Consider the following 17,010-nt stretch of genomic DNA (forward strand, 5'->3'; position numbering starts at 1 on the left):
AAAATATTATTTCTTAGCAAACAACACTGTATAACTCAAACAAAATAATCAGAACATAAACTAAACTCATGTCTTCCTGATTTCAGTCGCCAACGTCGGGAAAATTTACATAAGAGATGCGAATATTTTCCTTTTATTTGAGAATCGATCTAAAAGTAAATTCGAAACTGTAAAGCAAACTGGCATCTTTAAATAAATAAATAAGACACAATTTCTATGAGATCTTTTATCGATTACTACATTTAAAAGCTCCATTTTAGGAACATGTGCATCCTTTGTTAAAACAAAGCTAAACCTTACTAACTTTTGAACAAGTTAGGTATCGTTTGACTAATTGGCAATGATTGGTCTTCTTAAAAATTTATGAAAAATAAATTTGACTACTCTCTGTTCACGGAATACTTAGACCGAAATAAACAAAAAGGTTTCCAGACGGTTAGCCACTTTTGGGAATCTTCTTTTGAATAAAAAAAGAATTGACCAATAGGATTCGCATTCGCTGTCTGCTTGGCACCAATTTGTTCTTGTCCAAGCCAAGTACGTGATTGAGGTCTCCAAATGGAACAATTCTTTGTTTACATCTATTGTTGGGTCAAATTTAACCTGTCTGTGTCGTAATGATGTGGTTCGAATCTGCGTAGCTTTCACAATGTTTCCAGGTTAGGTTTGTCCCACTAAAGACTATCTTTCCCGTGAATGAAGTATAGCTGACCCTAATTTTGTCACAATCATTTAAATAAACGCACGTTTCATCCATTAAAACAAAGTTTTCCTGGTTTTATTTTTTATTTTATTTTATTTTTATTTATTTATTTATTTATTTATTTTATTTTTATTATTTTTTTTTTTTGAATAAATGTTTTTCATAAAGATATCAGTGTCATGTACGATGTACTGCGATAGTTCGTGAAAAAGACAATCGATTTATATCTGTATGCTCTTTTTCCACTTTTTTCCATTCGTTTTCAAATTTCAAATATTAGACACTAAATATTTAAACAATTCAACAATAGTTGTAGTGCTTTGCATGAAGAGTTTTTGCTATAAAATTTCTTTTCATTAAAATATCCAAAAAAAAAAATGTTTTTTACTTATAGGCGCATATTTGGAACGATTTTTCAGCTAGTATCTACCATCGAGAAGGGATAAAATGGAGGGAGTGAAGACTTTCATTCGTAGCCAAAGACACCAAGTCACGTGACAGAACTTAAAAATGCTTCTAAAATAATTCTTGCTGATTCTTATGTATAATGAGCCCCTACATCCAAATATGATTACCGTTTTCCCACCAACACGTCCAACTTTTTGAAAATGGCAGCCCCCTCCCTTTTGTTTTTCAATTTCCAACAGCTTCATAGTCAGTATTTTATTTGGAGGGGAAGGGAGCACTACATATTAGCCATTAACACTCTTCTGAGGGGATAGAGAAGTGCTAAGTTCAAAAGTATGAACATTTATGTTCTATGGCAAGAACATTTAAGGTTATAGCAAGTCGGGGGACTCTTGGGGATATTCCCCCAAAAATATTTTTAAAATTATCAAAGTCGATCTTTTTTTCTAGTGTTTTGTTTTAAAAAAATTTTACTTATTTTTCGCAACAGAACTAGAGTATAGGACTCACTCCTAGGAGCCTCATGTCAAAAAAAAAAAATTCACGCTACAAGAAAAAGTTTTAAAATGTCGCATTTTGCATAATCAGTAGGGTGGTTCGAAAAAATCGATTTTTTTTTCTTTCAGAATCGCGTTAGCTCTCAAAAGTTTTAGTTTGGTATCCTCAATCGGGGTAAAATAATAAAAAAATTCTAAGTCGACATCTTCAGTTCGCGCATGAGGCTGAAAGTTTGAAAACATATGTTGAAAACTGAAATACTCAGAAAATAATAAAATTAAGTTTTTTTATTTTTTTTATTTTTTTTTTGAGCAATCACGATTGCTTATTGTTCTCAATTGACTGTTTTGGTGTGCTATCATTTTATTTTCCCACCAGCACCCTCTGCCAGCACCACCGTCGACCGGCTCCTCACGATGCTGCTCCTATAGCGAAAACCGTCTCCAGGTTGCGTCCATATCCTACACACACAAGCATACACACACGCGCATACAAACTCACACACCTACACACACACACCTACACACACTCCTACACACACATACACACACACACAAGAACGCCTACACACACGCGCGTACACACACACACACACACCCGTACACACACAGCACTGCCATAGGCGGATTTAGGACTAAGTTCCTGGGGGGGGCAGGATCTTTTTTTGAGCAAAATTTTTAATTGCCCCCCCCCCCCTCATCTTTTGGTCTGTTTTCCTGTAATGAATAAGGCCATGCTTTATCGTTTTTTTTTTTTGTGTGTGTGTGTTGTTTTCATTAATGTGTGTTTTCATGCTGTCCTTTTTGAATTGATCTTAAGAGGGGTGACTGGTATCAAGAGTGACGCAGGACTCCCTTTCAAGTTGGATATAGAATATCTCCAATTTTAGGGGGTCCGGGGGGTTTCACCCCCGGAGGATATTTTGTAAAATGGATATAAAATTCTTCATTTTGAAGCCTTATAAGGGTTAATTGGATAGACGAAAATCTCAGGAAAATATAGACAAAATTCAAAAAAAAAAAGTTTTATGGTTTAAATGTGCTTTGTGATGTAAGTTAATACTTTAAAAGAAGTGGTGTACAGATTTAGAAAATAAGTAACTTTGCTTAGGAGTTTCAAAGACTTGTCTAATTATTTTCAAGGTTTCGTTGGTTAGATTGGGTGTTTTGGCACAAGAGCCCTAGTAGGTCATACTGCGCCAATTCTTTTCAGGGATTTTAAAACATTTAATAATTTAAGGCAACTCATTTGCACTTTCCAGTCTCTGAAATTGAGTACTAGGTTATACAATTGTACAGTATTGTTCAAACTTAGTAAAAAAACAGCTATTTTAAGCTTAAAAGAAAAAAAATAAACTATAGAATTATCATTACAATAACCTTTTTTTAAGTTATAAGCAGTGCAGAAAACGAAAAGGAATGGAGGTAGTGTATCATTTTTTTTTGGGCTAAACAGATTAACAATATGCAGTAGAAGCAAGGTAAAAGCAATCAATACAAAAGAATTTCCAAAATACTGCATTCGGGATTAAAAAAATAGCAAGATATGAAACATGTGAGCCAGAAAAATTTATTTCAAGCAATATGTTACAAACATAAGAACCATGATTTTTACTTTTTTGATGCAGGATGTAGCAAGGAGCTGAATTTGACATATTTTGGCATTCCTCCCCCTACCATTTATTAGAAATTTTAAAATTTAAGGTTTGTAGCCACACGTTTGCAAATATTCAAGGCTTTCAATCTCTTGAAAATGAAATTAGTTTTTTTCAAGCTCTATTTTTTAAGGAGCGAATGATGCATTTTTTTTTGCGAGTTACGGGCCCACTTCAAAGTAGTGGCCCTAAGCTATAGCTTGTTTATCATATAGGCAAATCCTTCCCTGTATGCAATTCTCTCTTACCTGCAGATTTTTGTAATTTTTATGAAAATTCGTCAGTTTTTACAGTTAAAGGATTTTTACAATTTTACCAATCTGAACGTGTGAATTCAGAAGGTTCTTCAAAATCTTTCGCCTGTAACGACACAAAATATCTAGTTTTTGAAATCACGCAAATTGAAAATAAACATTCTGAAAAGGAAGAAAACAAATTATAACGAGTAGATAGTTCTGTTAGCGCAAATGGGGGAGGAGAGTTTCCTTTGTTTTAAGTTCTAATTTAAAAATAATCATCAATTATTATAGGTGTTGCAGCTGAATGCATAGCTCGTTTAGCCTATATTTCCATTTATATACGTGCCCAAATGGTTTTCAGTCAAATAGTGAACTTAGACATATTTTCAGCACCCCAGTATCAGCTGTACTATTTGTATTCAGTGTTCTTTTTTTTTTTTTTTTTTTTTTTTTCTCCCATCAGAAAAGGACATGCGCTAATCTCTTCATTTTCATTGAACTATTCAAAAAAAAAATTTTTTTTTTGGTCTTAAGATTTTGGAAGATGTAATTTTTCTATATGAAGTCCTCCCAAAACTGGGGGGCATTGCCCTCTATGCCCCCCTCCTATAAATCCACCCATGCCCTTCTGAACTATTCAACAAAGAAAAAAAATAATAATTTTTTTAAAAAAATTTTGGAAGATGTGTTGTTACTACATAAAGTCCTCCCAAAACTGGGGGGGGGGGCATTGCCCCCCTCTGCCCCCCCATAAATCCGCCCATGAGCACTGCGTACACAACATGCCTACACACGCTTTCATACACACACACACACACACACACACACACACACACACGCACCCACACACATGCGCCTACACAAACACACACGAATATACATACATACGCACGCTCGTGATTGCGAAAAACATAATTTAAATTTAAGGTGCCAAAAATTCAAATTAATTTTTTTTTTTTTTTTTTTTTTTTTTTTTTTTGTACTTTTTCAAAATGCAACAGCCATAAATTGTCAGTATATAACGTAGTTTGAACCTAACAAATATTTTATAGCTTTTACATAAGATCTTTCGTTTGCCCATACGCCTTAGATTGGGCAGGAGATTTTAGCCCAATTTAAGGCGTATGCGGAACCGAAAGATCTTATGTAAAAGCTACAAAATATTTTTTTAGGTTCAAATTAAGCTGTACACTGACAATTTATGGCTGTTGCGTTACACAAATATTTTTTTTTAATTTTATTATTTTTTAAAAAATTTAATTTTTACCATATTTTTTCAAACTTTTAGCCTCATGCGTGAACTGAAGATGTCAACTTAGATTTTTTTTTATTATTTTTGCCAATTGATGGTCCCAAATTACAACTTTTGAGACATAACGCGATTCCAAAATCAAGAAATCGATTTTTTTCGAACCACCCTTATAGTCAGAGTCGTATCACAGATCTTCAGCAAAAAACCTTCCCATCTTATTCAACTTGCATTCACGGATGTAATTAAGATTAAAATGAACTTAAATGTGCTTAAAATGCAGCATTAATGAACATTTATATGTCTGGGGATACATTGCTGCCATTGTTTTTCTTTATATCTAGAAGTGATTCACAATGAATCTCCCATAAATATAAATAAAGGCGTCCTTCGTATAACGCGGTACGTGTACAACATGGTTTCGATATTACACGGTACCGAATTTGCGACTATTATAACACGGTTTGGATGTTACACGGTACAAAGCTTGAATTTAATACTACACGGTTTTATAATAATACGAAAGTTATGTTTAAAAATAAATGGAATTTCATTTTTGTTTAATACATTCTGTTAATGTTTGATAATAACCCTAACAAGTTTTTACTTTTTTTTATGAAACTTGGTTTGGATATATCACGGTACACATCCCTTGATTCATATTATTTCTAAGTCTCGAATAACACGGTTTCGATACAACACGAAACACGGTTTCGGTACAACACAATACATATTGACATGTTTTTTACTATGTACATAATTAATTAGTGTAAAAAATAAGTTAAAAAGTTATTTTTAAAATGTCTCGTATAACACGGTTTCAATACTACACGGAACGAGTTAACCGTGTTATACGAGGGAAACCTGTTTATGCATTAATTCTACTTTATAAGCGCATAAATAAGTTCATGAAATACACCGCAAGCTCAGTCATTCCATCCGAGGACTACAGTTTCGGGCTTTTTAGCACTCATCAGCCCGGAGTAGGAAGTAACTGAGCTGGAGGCGAAAAACCTCTTAAGGGCCAGGAGAGCCAAACATATGTATTTTATGTATTTCTGCCTTAGCCCTGACTTAGGGCAGTAACTTACTGCAAAATACCATGCTTTGCCATCAATCTTTGAGTTGAACCGCACCATTGCTGCAGTCACTCGTACCAATTTGTTTGGCTTTCTTCGCTCCCTTAAGAGGATTTTCGCCTCCGGCTCAGTTACTTCCTATTCCGGGCTGATGAGTGCTAAAATGCACGAAACTGCAGTCCTCAGATGGAATAACTGAACTGGCGGTGTATTTTATGTATTTCTGCTTTAGCCCTGGCTTAGGGTGGTCACTTACTCCAAACCTTTGCTGGCGTTTCACTCAAAACTGGGAGAAGTCCACTTCCATTCCTATGCCTGTCATTTCCTCAAATGGATCCTTGTTGAATCATCTCGAACGAGAAATTTCATAATTCGAAAATGGCTGGTTCACAGTTCATGCAAAAAGAAATAGCCCACAGCACTTAGTATGATAAAATATCATGAAGAGTAGATGTGCATATTCATCTTCAATATATATATATATATATATATATATATATATATATATATATATATATATATATATATATATATATATATATATATATATATATATATATATATATATATATATATATATATATATATCTGTGTGTGTGTATATATGTTTAAGAACTGTTGGGAAAGTATCTGGCCTTTTTTTTTTTAATTTGATAGGTTGGAATGCCGACTTCGAACCTGAATGCGCACGCTTGAATTGTTTCCCATCCGTCAGTAGCGTCATTCGGTGGCAAATAGAGTTTGACTGACGTCAAGTGTAGTGCTCTCGTCGGATTTTTTAATTTCAAATAAAATTACTAAACAGGTGTATCAGTATTAATCTCTCAATCATTTCTGGAGTTTGGGGAACAGCCACAAGTCACAAGGAGGCACATCAGGAGCGTAAGGAGCCTGTTGAACCGCAGGAGTCTTTTTTTTTTCAAAAAGCGTTGAATTTGAGTGCAAGAGATGGCTCAAAAAATCGTTCCCAGAAGCCGTCTACATCTTTTGAATGTTTTCCATTGGCTGTCACCCGGTTTCTGGCTAAATTTGACACAGTAGCACTGCTCCAGTCGCTCCGTCATTTTTCTAGAAATTAAAAAGTTGACTAGAGCGCTCCACACTAAAACTCAGTCAAATTCGCTTTTTAATTCAAATTTCGTTTGCCAGCGACTGACGCTATTGTCAGACGGGAAACTTTACGCATGCGTAGAATTGTTCAAGGTCAGCTCATGCAAGCGCGCCTGATTCATAGCCATTTGATTTTCACAAAAAATAAATAAATAAATAAAATTAATAAATAAAGGTTGAATACTTTTCTAGCAGCGCTCGTTTGTCCTCATATATATAATAGCGAATTCACTGATCGAGTAACGCTGACGTCATCAACTATGAAACTCGCGCCATGTCATGATAATTTGATAACATTTTTTGGTAAATGTTTGACATGCAAGGAAATGCTTTACTTTGAAAGGCTGATCTGGATCCGGTAACTCAACTGTTTTACTGGTAAGACTGTCACTTTAGTTGAATTAAGGAACAAAAAAGTGGTCAGCAATGAACGATATCTACTGGATTTTAGGGTTAATCCACCGGAGTTCGGGTTCAAATTTCAACCATGAAACTATCACCAAACAAGCAATAACTTCGTTCAAATGTAGAAACAATTTTTACCTGTCACGGGCGAGTATAGTATTAGTTGCAGAAAAAAACTTTCGACTTCAATTTGGTCTTGTAAGAGCAAACCACAATTCATGATCATTTTTTTCTTTAATACGATTTTTTAAAATACATTTCTTGGTTAATACATTTCTTGGAAAGGATTACACTTCTTCAGAATCGCACAAAAGTTAATCCGGTTTTTAGTACATAGGAAGAATTTTAAGAATTCAATTTTGAGCAAGTACATTCGTATAAATATTTAGCGATTTCTGCGTGTTGGTATGGAATTTAATAACGTTTGCAGAGCATATGTATTAACAACCAATGTTGATTGATATTCGCTTACAGAACTATGGAATGAGGGAATTATATTCGAAAATTCAAAATACTGATTCCTCAAAATGATTTAGAACTCAGTTGACAATTCAATTTCAATTAGGACGGATTTTCGAATTAATTTCAAGAATTGACGTGATAGAAAAAAAACGCAAATCTTCTCTTAAAATGTAAAATTTATATAAGAAACTTAAATTTGTAGGTTTGTATTTTGTTTTATAAAACATACTATGATACAATGGACAATTCAAACTCTTTTGATATTAGGAAACAAATCTTGTGAATGTGCAAATACAGTAGTTTTGCTACTTAAGATTGCGATAGTTCACTGCAATATCTTCTCAGAGTTCTCCAATAATAGTTAATTATTTTTGATGAACGCTGTCTGTTAGTTCTATCCAAACTTTAAACAAGCAGAAGTTTAGTAAAACAGAAATTGTTTTATACATAAGTAGAGGAAAGTAGGGGAAAAGCGCTCATACTTCATCGAAAAATGAATAGCATGTCAAATTTACACAAAGTTCAAAATGTTTTTTTGACGAAGTATAACTCAAAAGCATGAGGAACAGCTAGCAATCAATTAATTTGCATGAAAGTTTAGGGGAGAAATTATCGTTTAGTTTAATTATGTCATTGATGAAGGGTCATGTCGCTTATCACCAGGTAATTGTGCTTAAACTTTTGATAGAGCATTTACATGGTGTCCTTAAATAGACTACATGATTTTAAAAATTTATAACCGGAAAACGGTTAATGATTTAAAAAAAATAAAATAAAATAAAAAACCAATTCTTACAGAAAATTCTTGTGGTGGGCAGTAAATCCCCCCCCCCCCCCAGAGCTCCAAATTTTAGTTCATAAGTTTTCAGTAGATGGCGCTGCAGATAGTAAGCCTTTCAGTCAAAAAAGAAGCATTGAAATTCCACCGATTTTTCCTCCAATTAAGATGTGTGGTTGCGGCCGGCGGTAGACATTTTGAAAATTTTGCTGTGTAATTTTGTTTATTAAAAACATTTTTCGATCGTTTGTTGGCAAAAACCAGGAAAGGTTTCAGCTAAATATCAGTAACGTTCCTGAAGTTATCTTTGAATCTTTCTGAAGAATATGGAGATATCACCGGTTAAAGCCAGTGTAGAGAGCCTTCAAGGCATAATTGGTAGGTTTACTACAATTTATTACAATCTTCCAGAGTTAGTAAGAAAGCTCCAGAAACATAAATGCATCCATGGCCAAAGCGATAAGGCAGAATTGCAAGTAAGAACCAAGCGTCTCATTTGCCTGCAATTCTGCAGCTGTCCAGAGACTTATTCGCTCTCACTAGGTGCTTAGTCAACCTAAATGCGCCGTAATCGAACTAAAGACGATACACTTAATAAATACACTCAGTTAATTAGCAAACTAGTAGCTAAAAATATTTTTCACACCAGTGAGAAGTCTGCATTATGCAACTTGAAGTACATAATTCAGGAAAATTTTGCAAAGATACTTGATTCTACGGAAAAATAGGTGAAACCCGTTGAAATCCCGAAACTTTCCACAGAAATGATCTGTAACATTTCGGAATTTTTTTTATAGTGTATGAAAAAGAGGGGTATAAGATAATACGGCCGCATTTGTTAAAAACTCATTATTTTTTCACTTTATGATTTAGTCTTTTCAACACTTTTCGGAAGTTCTCTAAAGGACACTAGCCCTAAATTTTTCATTTGAATTCATTATTATAGATAAAGCGTGCATTTCTGTATATATTTCCTTAATTCATAGACTTCTGCTTGGACCCTATTCCATTTACTTTCATAAAAGTCACGCTAATTATAAGTTATCCTTTGCACAGCTTCCACGAAATCCACAAATCTTGTTTATGGGCCCTTTAGGTTTAAATGGAACATAATTTCCTTAAAGCTTTCATGTTTGCATGTGTTCTTGAAATTAACCACAGAACATAGTTTAGTTTATGAGTTCAAACAAAGCCCTTATTAACTGTAGAAGGATGTAAGTATGAAGTGTGATTTTATGCAGCAGCAGCTCATTTATGGCTATTCGCCATCGAAACTTTTTCCCCCTAAATATGAAATGTGAGAATAACCACTGATTCGATTTTAACTAATAATACCGCATAAACGCGATGTTTGAATTACTTTTACTTCCTTTTACAAAAAAGGAAGTATTGTATTCGCAAAAAAATTTTCACCCAAAAATCGGCCTTAATTTAACTTTTGCTCAGCCCCAAATGAATGTTGAGTTTTTTTTTTTTCTCAACCCTTTCACACGTGGATATGTGCATAGGAACGTACAGACACTCGAAATGTCCATTTCGACGATTATCGAGTTAATTACAACGAGTTTTCTCGTGACGTCTGTATGTACGAATGTATGTGCGTATGTGCGTATGTGTGTATGTATGTCGCATAACTCAAGAACGGAATGTCCTAAAAAGTTGAAATTTGGTACGTAGACTCCTAGTGGGGTCTCGTTGTGCACCTTCTTTTTTGGTTGCATTCGTATGCTCCAAAGGGGGTCTTTTTCCCCTCTTTGATGGGAAATCATTGTTAATTTCGATGTAATCTCACGTGGTGTCATAATTTGGCGGACACTTGGCGATATATCGCCAGTCTTTTGGTCGCCAAGTTTTGTCGCCAACTTGGCGACAAATTTGGCGATATTTTTTTTTTTTTTTTTTTTTAAATCTGGTTTCAATTTGGCCACTGTTGGTGATACTTAGAGAGTAAACTATTGAATCATATTAAAATTGACAATAATGAGAAAATAACATTAAAATGGAGTAAAAGGAAATCATGTGATGCACACATCAGCTCGTTTAAAAAAAAATCAGATAAGTTTTATTACAAGGCTTAACTACTCTGTGGTTTCCTAAGTGCAATGTTGAAAAAAGACTACTCCATAACATTGTGCTGAAAAAACAAATGAAATTGAACAATGTTGTTTATATTACTATCTGCCCTGAGTTACTTTTATATAAGGGTTTTTATTATATAAAGGTTATGTTTTATATAAAGGCTTTTGACTCGTAACACGCAAAGTTTTATATCAAACTTTCAGAAACATTTTCAGAAAACTTGACTGCATACAAGATAAGAGCAATACTAAAATTTGAGATTAAAATATTTCGAATATGATAATATATAAACGTTTAATGCAATTAAATTTTCACTACACAAACGCGAAAGATAACAATTTAACTTTCGTAATTTCAAATCCAAGTAGATCCCCCAAATCATAATAAAATTACATTTCAATATCTTAAAAATTCAAAAAAATATGAGCGATCTAACGAGCCGAGTTTGAATAACTCTTGGACAGACGACAAATCGTGAGGGATCATTCGCAAATAATCTATTTTTATCACGAATCATATTGAGCAACTGCAGGACAAATATTGCAAGTTTGCGAACAATCCCTCACGATTCGGCGTCTATCCAATTATTATTGAAATTTGGCTCAATAAATCACTGATATCTTTCCGAATTATAGTCTTTACTAATAATAAAGCTGAAAGTATCTCTGTCCGGATCTCTCTCTGTCTGTCAGGATCTCTGTCTGTTCGGATCTCTGTCTGTCAAGATCTCTTTGATGCGCATAGCGCCAAGACCGTTCGGTCGATTTTCATGAAATTTGGCACAAAGTTAGTTTGTAGCATGGGGGTGTGCACCTTGAAGCGATTTTTCGAAAATTCGATGTGGTTCTTTTTCTATTCCGATTTTAAGAACAAAATTATCATAAGATGGACGAGTAAATTACGAAATTATCCTAACGTGGAACCGTAACATGGGCACAAGCCAATTGGCGAGAAAATTCATCATCCATTATTTGTTAACTTACAGTCGAATCAAATGACCTTTTAATTTTCTACTACGAGCAAAGCCGGGTGCCACTAGTTATAAATAAGGTTATACGAAGTTATAAATTGCTATCTTTCACTCAAGCGAAATGAAAAATAAACCGCTTTGAACAGCCATATTTTAACAAATTTTCGACATTTTAATTTCAAATTTTAGTATTAGACTTCTCTTGTATGCTGTCAAGTCTTCTAAAAGTTTGGTAAGCTATGATGGAAAACTTTGCATGTTATGGGCCAAAAACCTTCAAATAAAATTCGTAGTTTTGAAAAGAAATGCTTATATCTTCGTGAATATCAGTGATTCTATCTCGAAAGTACTGTCTGACCACGGATTGTAAGGAAAGACAAACATCCGTTTTACAGCCGGAAATGGACAAATCTATTATTTTTAGCGATGTCAGCTTTTGCAGAAGAAGACTCTCATTCAAATGAGCGGAATACGCGCATCAAATTTTTACTTTTCCCCCTCATTCAGATAGATTCGTCTCATCTGGACGTTTGAAAATTCCTTACAATCCGTGGTTGGACAGTATGTAAAATAACTGTACATAGTAAGCTTACTAACTTCTGAAATTTTCATCTTATTCTCAGCTATTTACGATGAATATGATGAACAGAAACATTTTTGCTTTCCTCAATTTGTTACTGATCCCCTAAACACAAGGGTGATATAACTTTTATTGGAAAATGGCAGCTGGATCATACCGTTTATGTGAAAAAAGTTACACAGAAAATGGTCTGTTATTTCTTGAGAAATTCTCAAAAATATGAATTCTTGAAAGTGTCCCAATACTTTTGTTCATATAGTGTATTTGCCAGAAACAAACCTGTGTAATTTTGCTACAAAGCATCGTTTTCTGCTGCAGTAAAAGATAAGTCTTCTTATTTAAGAATGTGTTTTGTTTATTTCCCGAATTATGCAGATTTTCTCTTATCCCAGGAGTGCCCACCCCCTAAGCGAAAGGGCGCCCCTCCTAAATATTGCGAAGCCTCCCCCCCCCCCCCTCAGGTACGCACGCCTGCTTATCCAGATTGCCTTTGATCCCAGTTAGTCCGGATAAATAAAGTTTTACTGTACAAAAAAACGATTTTTAAAAAAAAATCAGGTATTACTCCCGAAAAAAAATCCGTTTTTTTACTAATACTTCCCTACAACACCAATCATAATTTTACTGCACATCATTTCATTTTTCTTACTTGAAACCACTCCCATGATCAATCTTTTTTTCCGTCATAAATTTTGGACAGACGTTTTCATTATTTTCTTAAAGTCATTTTCTCATGAATAAGTGCTTGGAAGCTTTCTTGTAAAGTTAAATTATGTATTGTAGAGCATTCCCCATTTTATCAAGAAGTACCAAATGATGTTAAAATTCCTGCCTTGTGCTACAAAGTTCGTTGCATCCAAGCCATCAATCACTTTGACCTTAAAGTTTAAACTTGAACCATAAACTTTGGTGGACTTCCGCTAACGCTCATGGACCAAAATCTCTTAAGGCGTAATATTTTAAAAGCACTTTCACTACGTGGAAATAATGGACTGCAGCTGCACTAAATGCTTGCCGTTAAAAGCTTTGAAACTGAATATATACGTGTGCTATAACAATTTTTTGTTCATTCTAGTTTCGGGAATCTTTTTGTAAAAACATTTAATATCGGAAAGAATTGGCGAAAGAGAATGACAGGAAGCTAAAGATAAGTTTTAAAAGAGCAGCAATAAATTCAATTACCTAAAAAAATTATATCTTTCTTTAGTACACTTTTTTTTTATTTGATAAAAGTGAGCAAGTAAACATGCAACAGAACTTATATTTGTAATACGACACAGGCGTGGATCCAGCAGGGGACCACGTGGTATTCCTCCTCCCCCCAACCCATTAAAGGACCAAATACTGTCTAATGTTGCGCTTGGAGGACTTGTATTTTGAAAAATTTAACCCAGACCATCCATTTTAACTCAGAAGTTGCATTTTGACCCCTTTCCAATAATGACCCCCTTCAAAACCATAAGCTGAATCCGACCTTGGTACAGCACCATAAACCGGATACAAGTTTATACTCTTTGTGGAGTGACCTCATAAATTTCAGCTTTTGAAATGGCTATTTACTTTTTTTTTTTTTTTTGAGCAATCACGATCGCTTATTGCTTTCATTTGACTGTTTTGATGTGCTATCATTTTATTTTCCCACCAGCACCCTCTGCAGCACCACCGTCGACCGGGTCGTCACGATGCTGCTCCTATAGCAAAAACAGTCTCCAGATTGCGTTCTTATCCTACACACACGCGCATACACACACACACACAAACGCATACCAAACACATACACACACACGCATAAATACAGACACCTACACATACATACAGACACACACTCGTGATTGCGAAACACATAATTAAATTCAAGATGTCAAAATTCTTTTTTTTTTTTTTTTAATTGACATATCGACTATAGGAGATTTTAGCACAAAAAACTCTCTGTCCTAATTTCAAACTGGAATGTCCGATGGTTTTGCGAGCGCTTTTTCGACAGTATTAACATTTCTTTTGTAATGAGTAATATACACTTGTGTGCAAAAATTAAGGACGAGACGGTTTTTTCAATATCACTTTGTACAAAAGCTTTCCAAATCAACACATTTAATACCGTAAGATCCCCAATACGTAAGGACATGTGTAATGTAAGCAACACTTACTAAAAGAGAAATCAGAGGGATAAAAAGACGCTTTATTGAAAAAGTAGCGTGGAACGCAATGCGACTGAAGGTCGAAACATCCCTGTGATGGGTGTCCAGCAAGAAACATCCGGTCTTTAGTAGGGGATATGATCTCCCCCGCTGCTAGGCAGGTTTCGCAGCGTCTGCCCATGCTGAGAATGAGGGTGTCAATGAGTTGTTGAGGCATTGCTGCCCATTCGTCTTGCAGCGCCAATTGAAGCTTCCGAATCGTTACTGGTGGCAAGGTACGAGCTGCCAAGCGTCTGCCTAGAAAATCCCATACATGCTCGATGGGATTGAGATCCGGAGATCGTGCCGGCCAATCCATACGTTCAATATCCTCACTCTCTAAGAGCTGTTCGGCAGCTACTGTAAAATGACATGGTGCATTGTCGTCCATGAAAAGGAACTGCGGACCCATAGCGCCTCTAAAAAGACGCACATATGGAAGAAGAATCTCGTTACAAACCGGTTCCCGTTGACTGAACCTGCGTCGAAGATGTGAAGGTCTGTACGACTACCAAGCATGATGCCTCCCCAAACGAGAACACCGCGACCTCCATACCTGTCCCTTTCAATGATGTTCGAGGGATGATTGCGGCTTCTCCGCTCTCTCCAGATGAGTATGCGATGAGAATCGCTTCTCGGACTGAATCTGCTCTCATCTGTAAAGAGTACTCGTCCCCATTCATTGTGTCTCCAATTCCGGTGTTCCCGGCACCACAGAGAACGCCTTCTCCGATGGGCAGGCTTTAGAGGTACACACCGTATAGGGCGTCGTGCAAACAGACCACCACCGTGCAGTCTTCTGGCCCACGGTAAAACGCGATATCGGTCGTCCAGTCGCCTGTGTCGTGTGTCTAGCGATTTCTCCCGCTGTCTGCCGCCTGTTTCTTCTGGCCTGTAAGACAATATACCGGTCATCTGCGGGTGTGGTTCCTCGTGGACGACCACTACTGAACCCCCGGATAGCTGTTCCTGTAGTTTGAAATTGTCTCCAAAGTCGTGGAACGATGCTGTGAGCAATTCCGAACTCTGCTGCCACACTTGTCACACTGCGGCCTTCCTCCAACTTCCCAATGATTCTACCTCGGGTAAAAGCATCCAGATGTCGTCCAACAGATTGATTATTCGCCATTTCTCGCTGAGGCAGCAACTCGGTGTGATTTTAACTGCTATACGGCGTGCAATCTCTTTGCCAGAAATACTGATCTTACACCGAAAACATGCTTTATACTACTCAGACACTCCCCCATTACGTCTGCCTACATATCTGCGCAAGTGCTACCGTACATCACATTACTTAATCTCCTGATTCGTCTTTCTGTCCGCTCTGCCTCTTCGTTCAGCTGATATGCTAAATTTTTGACTTCGTCCTTAATTTTTGCACACCAGTGTACTATCAATTAAAGGACTCAGGGAAGAAATGTCACAAGCCACAAGGAGTGACTTTCTATCAAAAGTTTTGTTTCTCAGAACTAAAATTGAAATAAACATGACAATGGATTATGTAATTTGGAAAAACATATATCTGGTTTTAGTATATTGCAGAACATAAAATCTATAATACTCTTGAAAAATTCGACAAATATTTTTTATTAGTTGGAAATTGACCATGACCATTGAACCATGTTTAACTGGGCCGTGAACACTGGTTGCGAATATGAACCGAAATAAACTTTGGGGTCTTAATTTCTGTTTTTTGCGAGAGTTCACTTATTAGATGTACCGTCACCCAAACGCTCTCCCTGTCTCATAGTCAATAAGGAACTTGAAGATTCATATTTTTTATATTTCTTAAAAACTTTGCGCTGTAATAGAAGGTGAAATCTAATGAATTACAACCTCCTTTGAAGAAAATTGCCAAAAAAACTAAATTTAGCTTCGAGCCTCAAGTTAAAAATGCTCCTCTTTTGTTAAACTGGCTTGAATGAACAGTGAATTGGGACACTTCAGGGGCTTTTCAGCAACCTTCTAATTGAATGCGACTTTTTATTGCAGTGCTTTAGAAAAATAGCATAGAAATGCATTGAATGTTACGAGTTATTTGAGACTAAAACTATCCAGTTTTTCAATCCAGATATCAACTCCCTCGTAGAATAAAAACAGCGTGAAAATTCCCATGAAGTTTTAATCTTGATGACTTGTTTTTGAGTATTCTTACAGAAAGACCAGATAAGTAAATGCAATAAAGTCACTTTCTTTCTTAAAAATTTTTTTGAAAATTGTTTTTATAGTTTATCTATATCAGTGAATGCAGCTTGAGGAGAAGAGGGGATTAACGTCTCCAGAACTCTTGTTTTTTTACACTTCCAATCCTATTGCGGTACATTATTTACAATTAACGACAGTTATGAGTAGATGCCCCCCCCCCCCCACACACACACTCAGATCGATCAATTTTTGCTGTGCAAGTAACATTTAGTAGTTAGTGAGCCTTAATGGTGTTTCCTAAAAAATTGGTGGGCCGTACAGCTAAAAACGTTGAGAACCGCTGCCCAAGGGAGTCAAATAGCTTCTCAGAAGCACCCGTAGTTTTAACAGTGTACTTCTACTTACGAGCATAAACGAGTGACTGAGCCAGTCTTGAAAAAAATCATCCCCTGTGCGTTCTTGGTGTAACCTATT

Source organism: Uloborus diversus, chromosome 5 (genome assembly GCF_026930045.1).
Source record: "Uloborus diversus isolate 005 chromosome 5, Udiv.v.3.1, whole genome shotgun sequence".
Classification (NCBI taxonomy): domain Eukaryota; kingdom Metazoa; phylum Arthropoda; class Arachnida; order Araneae; family Uloboridae; genus Uloborus; species Uloborus diversus.